Source organism: Montipora capricornis, chromosome 10 (assembly GCF_036669925.1).
Source record: "Montipora capricornis isolate CH-2021 chromosome 10, ASM3666992v2, whole genome shotgun sequence".
NCBI classification, from domain to species: Eukaryota; Metazoa; Cnidaria; class Anthozoa; order Scleractinia; family Acroporidae; genus Montipora; species Montipora capricornis.
In genome coordinates this window covers 5,562,791-5,571,463 of record NC_090892.1, presented here as the reverse complement: position 1 = coordinate 5,571,463, position 8,673 = coordinate 5,562,791, and the positions used below count along the sequence as shown (strand labels likewise).

The following is an 8,673-nucleotide window of genomic DNA, read 5'->3' as shown; positions in this document are numbered from 1 at the left end:
AGATCGAGCTTAAAGATTTAAAACTGATCTTTTCCGTTATCATGCACAAAGGCCACGGTTTCAAATCCCGTTCAAGGACGGTGAATGTTTTAGGCTTTGCTATCGTACTGTTTCGTTCAAGCTTATGAAAATCAAAGTCTTAATAATAGCATTGACTTCTTTCGTCCGACAAGAATTTATTAGTTTGTAATAAAGGCAGGAAAATAATGACTATGGATATGTCTGCTAATTTGCGTCTACTACTTCTCATAGAAGCAGAAATATTTGAGGAGCTTTCGTTGTTATAACGAAATTGAATTGCATAAAATTGAATGGAAATAAACAGTGTTTCCTGATGTAAATGGAAAGGATCGAATACAGCTATTGTTCAAGTAATGTTTAACAATTAATTCCTTAAAATAGAAAATGGTTTGAACACAGGTCGGACGGTTACTACCCCGATGGACTTTAATCCTCTGGGTGAAAGTAGTCCTGCGAAGTGACTGTTGGTAGTGACTGACATTTCGACAACCTGAGTGGCATTCATCTTCAGAGTCAAGTGACGGTTGGAAATACAAACTAATGTAGTGATGCTCTGGTCTCTGGTGAGATTGATTGTGAGAAAGGTAATGTGATTGGTTGTGAGGATGGTGAGTGGTGCTTGGTGCATTACGAACCGGTTTGTAAGTGAAGGTCGCATGAGGTTCGTAAGCTGAGAGGAAAAAGTTATGAATAATTAAGGTGTTCTGTAAAGTAATTGTTTGTAAGGCGCATTGAGATCACCATTTGTAGTTGCTCCTTTGTGTTCTGTAAGTCGAGTGTTTAGGTTCCTGCAGTTTTCACCAATGTAAGTAACCTGGTAATCACAGCATCTGATCTTGCATACTGCTCCCTGTCTGTCCTTGGGGTCGTCGTTTTCTTTGACATAAGTAAGCGTCGTAAAGTTGTTATAGGTCAATGGGCAAAGGCGTATCGCCGTTTAGTTGTAGTATGCTTGCGATTGTTTCAGAAGTCCCTCCTCACGGTACGGTATTGTCGCTGTTGTAGGACTGTTGCCGTTATGTTTGGTCATAGTTAATAGAGGGGAATAGTTATGAAACCCGACAAATTTCTTTATTGTAGGTTTTTGTTATTTTTTTTGGCCTTGGCCGAGCACAAAACTCAGATTGTGCAAGGTCGTGGACTTTCCAACCTAAATCTTGGCATCTTTGTTTGCTCCTTTGATGTTTGCCGAGCTTTCAAACCAGTCCCCTCTATTAACTATGGCTTGGTGTATGTGTTGTGTTTGACGAAATCTGTGCTACAGTTGTTCTTCCTAAAACGTTGTTTGAGTACTTGGTTTAGAAGTTAGCTGAACTGTCGTTTGAGTCACAAAATATTTGTGCTTGTCTCGTCAAGACTCGTATAGCAGTCGCCGCTTTGCGTGTCGTTTGATTGTGAGACTGGTTTGTTCCAATAGTCTGTATGCATGTAGATTTTCTCTATAAACAGTAGTACGCAAGCAGATTTTGTTACCCGTAACCAAGCAGTCTATGAAAGGTATTTTACCGTTTTCTTCGATCCCATTGGTAAACTGGATGTCAGCGTTTTGTTTGTTAAGGTTTTCGTCGAATTCTTCAATTCGGTCTTTGTGCACAGCTGCCCTGATAATATCGTCTCAACGTAGCCATAACGGTAATGTTTGTTGGTATGTTGTTAGGGCCTGTTCCTCGATGTTTTGGGTGACTATTTCAACCACAACAACAGAAACGGGTGAGACCATAGCTGCTCCTTGTAGTAGTTTGTAGTGTTTTCCGTTGTATTGAAAGTAAGTTGACGTTGAACACAGGTGTAGTAAGTTTATTAAGTAATCTGTGGGTAGTGGTGGTTGAAATGAGGATTTGTTTATGGCAGTCCTGTTGCAGTCTAGGGCTAGTTGGAGTAGTATGCTAGCGAAAAGTGACGTAACATCAAAACCAAGACTGCCATCAACTGAACCAAGAAAATAAAGACAATAAGCGTCACAGAGTGTCTCCCAAATGCTGCTCCTCAAGAAAGGATTACAGTTGCATTTACTTTAAGGTAAAAATAACGCTAACCTTAACCCTTACCTTGTTGTTGGAAATAGGTAAGAAACGCTTACACTTAAAGGGACACTTTGTGTTGGATGTCAAAATTGGGTGTGCATCTAATCAGATCAAGTTGCAGGACCGTATTACCAACTTGATTTTCTGTACAACGGGGTGAGTCAACCGGCATTGGAGCTACGCCCCATAAAGCCCAAATTCGATCTTACACATATCTAGGCGCCTTCTGAACAGAGAGCTTGCGCGTGGAAAAAGACACAACTTTTAAGCTTGTTTTGACTGAGTTCTTTTACCATGTCAAAGGCCTCAGCCAAGACAAACTTCTAGTATTGAAGGATTCGATCTAACAAAGGAGTTGGAGAAGTACGACAAAGAAAGACTGTAACGAGTTCCACAATTCACAAAGTCATCAAACACCGCGATAAGAATTGCTTAGTGCAAAAAAAAAAGACGTAGTTCACTGATTGCGACTCTGCATATAATATCGCTGAGCGTTTTAGTCAAGAGGGATTGGAACAGCAAATGTAAAGCAATCTCTAAATAAGGAAGTGGATTGCTAGGCTAGCCAGCCAGCACTTAATTAAGAGTGTCCATCTTAACTCTCATTTCCACTAGCAACGCAAGTATAGTATGCTTGTGTCCGTTAGTGAAAACCAGGATTTAAAAATAGAGGTGTCTATCAGCACATATTTCACAATTACAATTTCAACATACATCCAATCTCACTTCATCAGCCTTGAGAACCGGACCAACACTTGGGGTTTTAAAAAGTCCTGAATTTGTAATTACACCCACAAATGGTTAGACTTTCATACATGCATAAACTTTATTTCATCTCGAGTTTCAGAATAACTGCAAGAGCTAATATCTTCGAGACATTACATTTACAGCTAAACTACGTAACACATACAGATACATAACTAAATACATCATATTTAAAGATATATTAATGAAAAAGAAAAGCCACTGTACAAAATGTGGCCCTGGGTCATCTTTTAAAACCATTAAACTCAGTGGTACGGATAAAATCAGGTAGTGCATTCCGTAACTTAGCTGATACGTAAGAAAAACAACTAAGACTATGACTTATTGAGGGACAGAATGTAATTTCCGTGAAGACTCGTGCACAAGAATATTTTTAATGGGCCTATTGCATAGAGATGTATAGTTTGACTTAAGTGGTAAGAGGACAGGTAATTTGCAAATGTAAATCTCAGTATTTTGTTATTTACATTACACCGTTTCCTTCACAAGAAATATAGAAAGGCCAGTTCTTTTGCTACGAGGATAACAGCGAAAAAAGAAAGCAATACTTGGTCGCGAATTTTTTTATAACAAAAGCTTGTTCAGAAATCAAAAGTCTGCGTCCGAACAACACACACCAGGGCTACTCCTTAGTATCTAGCTGAGGAGGAATATTCTTCTCACTACATTCTTCCTCCGGCCGCGCTTTAGCCATTTGATGAGCCTTCTTCATGCCCAAAAAGAGTTCTGGGTAATTCTGTTATTCCATGAAAAGGGAAGCCCCCTGATACTCATTTCATTATTTTTCTTTTTATAAGTGTTGGGTCACCCAGCCCTACCAGCAAAATGCAGCACCGATTGAAGATTTTAGCTTTCAAAACTTGCCCAAATTGTATTGGTAGGACCTGGAATTCGTCCACAGAAAGTCCAGAGAGACAACTTCACTCGTGAACCACCATATTTACAACGGAGCATTTTAGGCGTCCCAGTCCGCATAAAACCATCTCTCGCCTCTCTCTCTACACGCACGGTTCTTACGTTACGTTTATGCCCGTAGAATCAACTGAAATGTCAATTCCTTGTTAAAAAAAAAACAACGAGCAATCCCTCTTAATTTTTTCGGTAGGCTAGGTATCGGAGAGGCAAATTTCCCTTTCGTAAACGGTCGTTGCCATTTCTCAGAACGGTCGGTCGATGCCATTTATAACGGTCGACTACATACTTCACTTCAAAGAAAATTAAAAAAAACAAACTAAGAAAAAATATTAACAAAAATTAAGACAAAGGAAAAAAAAACATTTATAAATGTATGACTCTTGTAACGGCCCCAGCATGCTTTGGAGCGATTAGTAGTGGAACGAAAGACACGTGCTAGACTCGGAAGACAAAACTCGGTTGTTGTATTTCTTGTTCACATTAAAGACATTACATAATCTGCGACTCCAATGCTTACCATATGAGAGATAAATGACGTTTCCGTTGAATATTTAAGCGAGCGAATTCTGACGTTAAGTAAATGGTAATGACAAGGGCGGTCTGGAGCTGTGAGTAGGAGTGGGATTTTTTAACATATGGTTTAGGGAACGACATATCTTTCCGTAATGCCGTACCGGGGTGCGAGGTCGGTAACAGAAAGCAGTCAAGGGCCAATTGCGTCCAAAAGCGATCTCACGAGCCGAAATCCGGAGATGACTCGTTTGGTACGACGCTCCAGCTCCACGTCTGGAGCTACTGCGTTTTTCCCTCTTGTTCAAACATTTCGTCAGCGCATGAGCAAGTGTTCAGACTGTCCGATGCTTATTTCCCTTTCGTAAACGGTCGTTGCCATTTGAAACGGTCGATGCCATTGTTTTAGCTCTGAATTACACTCATTAGGTCTAAGAACTCAAAAGCTTGCGCTTAATGGAAGTTGTGTCTCGCTAGTCATATGAGTTAGGGTTCGGGTTAGGGTTCTGTTTAGGGTGAGGGCTAAGAAACTGAGTTCGAGTCTTGAAATTTTAGGTACAGAGGTCTGTGAAATTAATTCCACGTATTCCTTTGCGATCTTCTCTTCTCGACTTGACCGGACGTCCTTGGTTGCGGGCTGTCTGGACATGTAATCTGCAGGGTTGTCTTTGCCTGGCCGGAATGCAGTTGTGAGGTCATAGGGCTGGAGCCTGAGCGATCATAGAGCAATTCGCAACGGAGGGCGTGGCTTGCTCCAGATGTGCACCAGTGGTTTATGATCAGTAACTACCGTGAATGAGGAACCACGCACATAGATATCGAAATGTTTACAGGCCCATACGACTGCAAGAGCTTCACGCGCCGTTTGTGAGTATCGAGACTCAACGTCACTTGGCGCATGACTACCAAACGCTATGGGCTGGTCGTCTTGAACTAGGATGCCTGTGATGCCAAGGGGACTTGCGTCTACAAGGATCTTGGTTTCTTTGTATAGTGAGAAATATGGTATTGCTGTGGCTGCAGAGAGCGCTGCCTTGACGCTGTTGAACGCATCAGTCAGCAGTTCCTCCCATTTCCAGGTTGCGTCACTGCGTGTGAGCTTGCGAAGGGGTTCCGTGATGTGGCAAAGTTCCGGATGAAACGGGCGCTGTACTGGGCCATGCCGAGAAAGGAACACAGCCCAGTCGGATTTCGAGGTTTAGCCGCGTCTTGAAGCGCTAACTTTCTTAGGGGCGGGGGCGAGACCGTCTGCAGAGAATATGTACCCGAAGAACTCGATGCTTGGCTTGTTGAACTCGCATTTCGTCGGATTGACGGTGAGGCCTGACTCGTGAAGTCTGCGGAGCGTTTGGTCGAGTACGGCGTCGTGTTCGTTCTGGTTTCTGCCATAAACCACGATGTCGTCACTAACATATCGTACTCCGGGAATATCGGCTATCAGCGTCTGGATCTTATGTTGGAAAATCTCTGCGGCGGAGTTGATTCCAAAACTGACCTTCTTATACTGTGACAATCCTACGTGCGTGGAGAAGGTGGTGATGTATCGGCATGACGGATGAAGCTCGAGCTGGTGGTACCCGAATTTTAAATCGAGCTTGCTGAAGAGAGTCGCGCCATTGAGGTCTGCTGTGAGCTCATCGATAGTTTGGGTGATGTGTCTCGTTCTCAAGATGGCACGATTCACGTCTTGCATGTCAACGCAGAGTCGGATTTCATCTTGGGTTTGGGTGGGGTAACAATTCTGGACACCCATTCGGTCGGACCTGAGACTTTCTCAATAATACCTTCTTGTTCTAACTTCTGTATTTCAGCAGCTACCTTGGTGTGCATGTGAAATGGTGTTTGATCATGTTGGCGCGTGACCGGCGGGACGGTTTTGTCAATATGAAGTGTTACTTGAGTGTTTTTGAGACAGCCAATCCCGTCACTTATGACTGGGTACTTTGAGACAAGTTTCTTAGATTCCAACATTGAAGTGTTATTAGAAAGGTGCTTTACACCAATAGAAAGTACGCCTACAATTGTAGCCTCTCGGCTGTCTCTTTGCCTAAAAGTGGGGGCGAGTTACCAGGAACAACGAGAAAATCAGCCTGAATAGCCTCGCGGCCTTCAACCTGGATGGGTGCGGATACAAGCTGATGACACGAAATTGGTGAAGAACCATACGGATGGATGAGACGGCGACAATGGTTAAAGGACGTGCCGATTTCTTTAAGCTGCTTAGCAGTGTCAGCGTTTATGGTGTTACAAGAAGCACCTGAGTCAATAACAATGTCAACCCCCACACCGTTAATCAAGACTGGAATGTTACAACAACCATCAAGTGCATACGCGTATTCATCAGAGTAAAAATCATCATCATCATCAGTACGCGCGTTGGTGTCGCGCAGCGCGTCTTCGGCAACGTCACCTACATAACACACATTAGATCTTTTTCCGGGGAAACGCCAGGCATCACGAGAATTAAAGGAGGATCCATGCTGTTTTCGATCGGCGGTGGATTTAGAACGGCACACGGACGCAAAATGGCCGACCTTGTGACATTTGTGACATGTTACGTTACGAGAGCATCGGCATTCGTGACTGGTTTGACCTTTAATGTCGCATCGGGAGCACTGGGTCGAGGAAGTTTGCGATTTCTTTGGACGGGAAAAACTTTCATTTTTGTGCTGATTTCTACTTTAGACTGTCCAGGACCTGTCTGCTTGACTGAGTAAACACTAGCGTAATTATTGTCACTTGAAATCTGGCGTGACTGGCTCTCTGACACTTCCATTACTTGCGCTAATCCCAGCGTACGGGCGAGCGTTAAATGCGGCTAGAGGTTGTACGGCGGCTATGGGAATGGCCATGCGGCTTCGGAAAGAATCCTCGTCGCCAATGTTTTGTCTTTAATGTGAACAAGAACTTGAATACAACAACCGAGTTTTGTCTTCCGAGTCTAGCACGTGTCTTTCGAAAGACCGTTCCACTACTAGTCGCTCCTAAGCATGCTGGGGCCGTTACACGAGTCACACAACGCATGCAATATTACTGATTACAAAGTGTCCACAGAAAGGCCAGAGAGACCACTTCACTCGTGAACCGCCATGTTTACAACGGAGCATTTTAGGCGTTCCAGCCGGCATGAAACCATCTCTCACCTCTGTCTCGAGAAGACCGGACACGCACGGTTCTTACGTCACGTTTATCCCCGTAGAATCAATTGAAATGTCAATTCCTTTAAACAAAAAAAAAGAGCAATCCATCTTAAATTTTTCCGTCAAAGGGGCTATGTCACGCAAAATGATGTCATGTTATGACACCCAAAATGCCCAAGAACATGAACAACATAAACGAAAAACAGCAAAAGGAAAGAAAAGCATAAAAAGATAGACACAAATGGATGAGATTGAAATGGATTGCATTTGGGTAATCTTGAAAAACGTCGGGCCAACGTTTTTCAACAGTATGAGTACGGTTCAGAAACATCTTGTTTGTGATGTAACAATAAAGCTATCAGTAAAGGAAGTTTTCGAGTTTTAAACTCGTGATTAACTAAAGAGGAGTTCCGGTGTTGTGGTCTGGCTTGAATCTTTAAACATTCTGAAAACGGTTATGGTGTATGAGGCCACTTAAACAAAAACGGACAAAAGTTAAAAGGGAGTTTGCCCAGTGCTGGACATGTAGACGTACAAGTAAATGTAGAAGAAAAAAGTATCGAATTACATAGCATGGGCTGTGAAATCCAGTTTCCGCACAAACAGAAAATAAACACCAAAGAATTGAAACGTGAACAACGAAACAAAAACTGCTCATGAGCTTTTTATGCTTTATTTATTTATAATATATGTGCAAGTAATACCTTGATAAAAATTCACACTTAATATCGTTGTGTACACAATGTGTAGAGTACTTGTTATTGACTGATAATTAAGCAATAATACTGGAATGCTCTGGTGGTTGCGTAAAGACTGGCTAAACACAGCGTCAAACTAAAGGTACAGCGTTTCAAAGAGTGCTAAGCATACTGCCACGAATCATAACGTATATGAGCCGTAAGTGTCTTTGTTTTGTTTGTTATATAGAGGAAGCGGCTCATAATATTCTTTTTGTATTCTGATTGACGAGTCATTTGGCAGCCTCGCTGTAATTATCATAATAAAGCTTTGAACGCACAGCAATACATACAATGTGATATTCGCTTTTCCGGTTGGAAATTCTTAGGCTGTAATAAGTGCAACGCTGATAGCCCTCTAGCTTACTTAGATCAGTTACACGATCAGTCACTCTACCCGTGCCTTGAGGTAATCAAGAGGTTATTAATGTTGAACATTTTGGGCTTCAGAAGACCTTGAAACGATTTAGCCGTATTCAGTCTCCAAAATATTCCGCAAAAGTTGTTCCACGGAGTTTTTCATCAAAGTTACTTGATGGTCAGCTCAGCGTGAGCCCAGTT

At 42.4% G+C, this 8,673-nt stretch overlaps 1 protein-coding gene across 5 annotated transcripts in view; it reads left to right on the top strand.

The window, feature by feature from the left end:
- The first annotated feature begins 8,043 nt into the window (after window positions 1–8,043).
- Window positions 8,044–8,673, top strand: part of LOC138019348 (adenosine receptor A2b-like) — an 11,498-nt gene continuing 10,868 nt past the window's right edge. For 3 of the 5 annotated variants that reach the window (XM_068866107.1, XM_068866105.1, XM_068866108.1), the window contains exon 1: window positions 8,044–8,673. This exon is cut by the window's right edge and continues 296 nt beyond it. The gene's annotated coding sequence lies outside the window, so the exon portion shown is untranslated. The other 2 variants (XM_068866110.1, XM_068866109.1) reach the window with 2 other exon arrangements.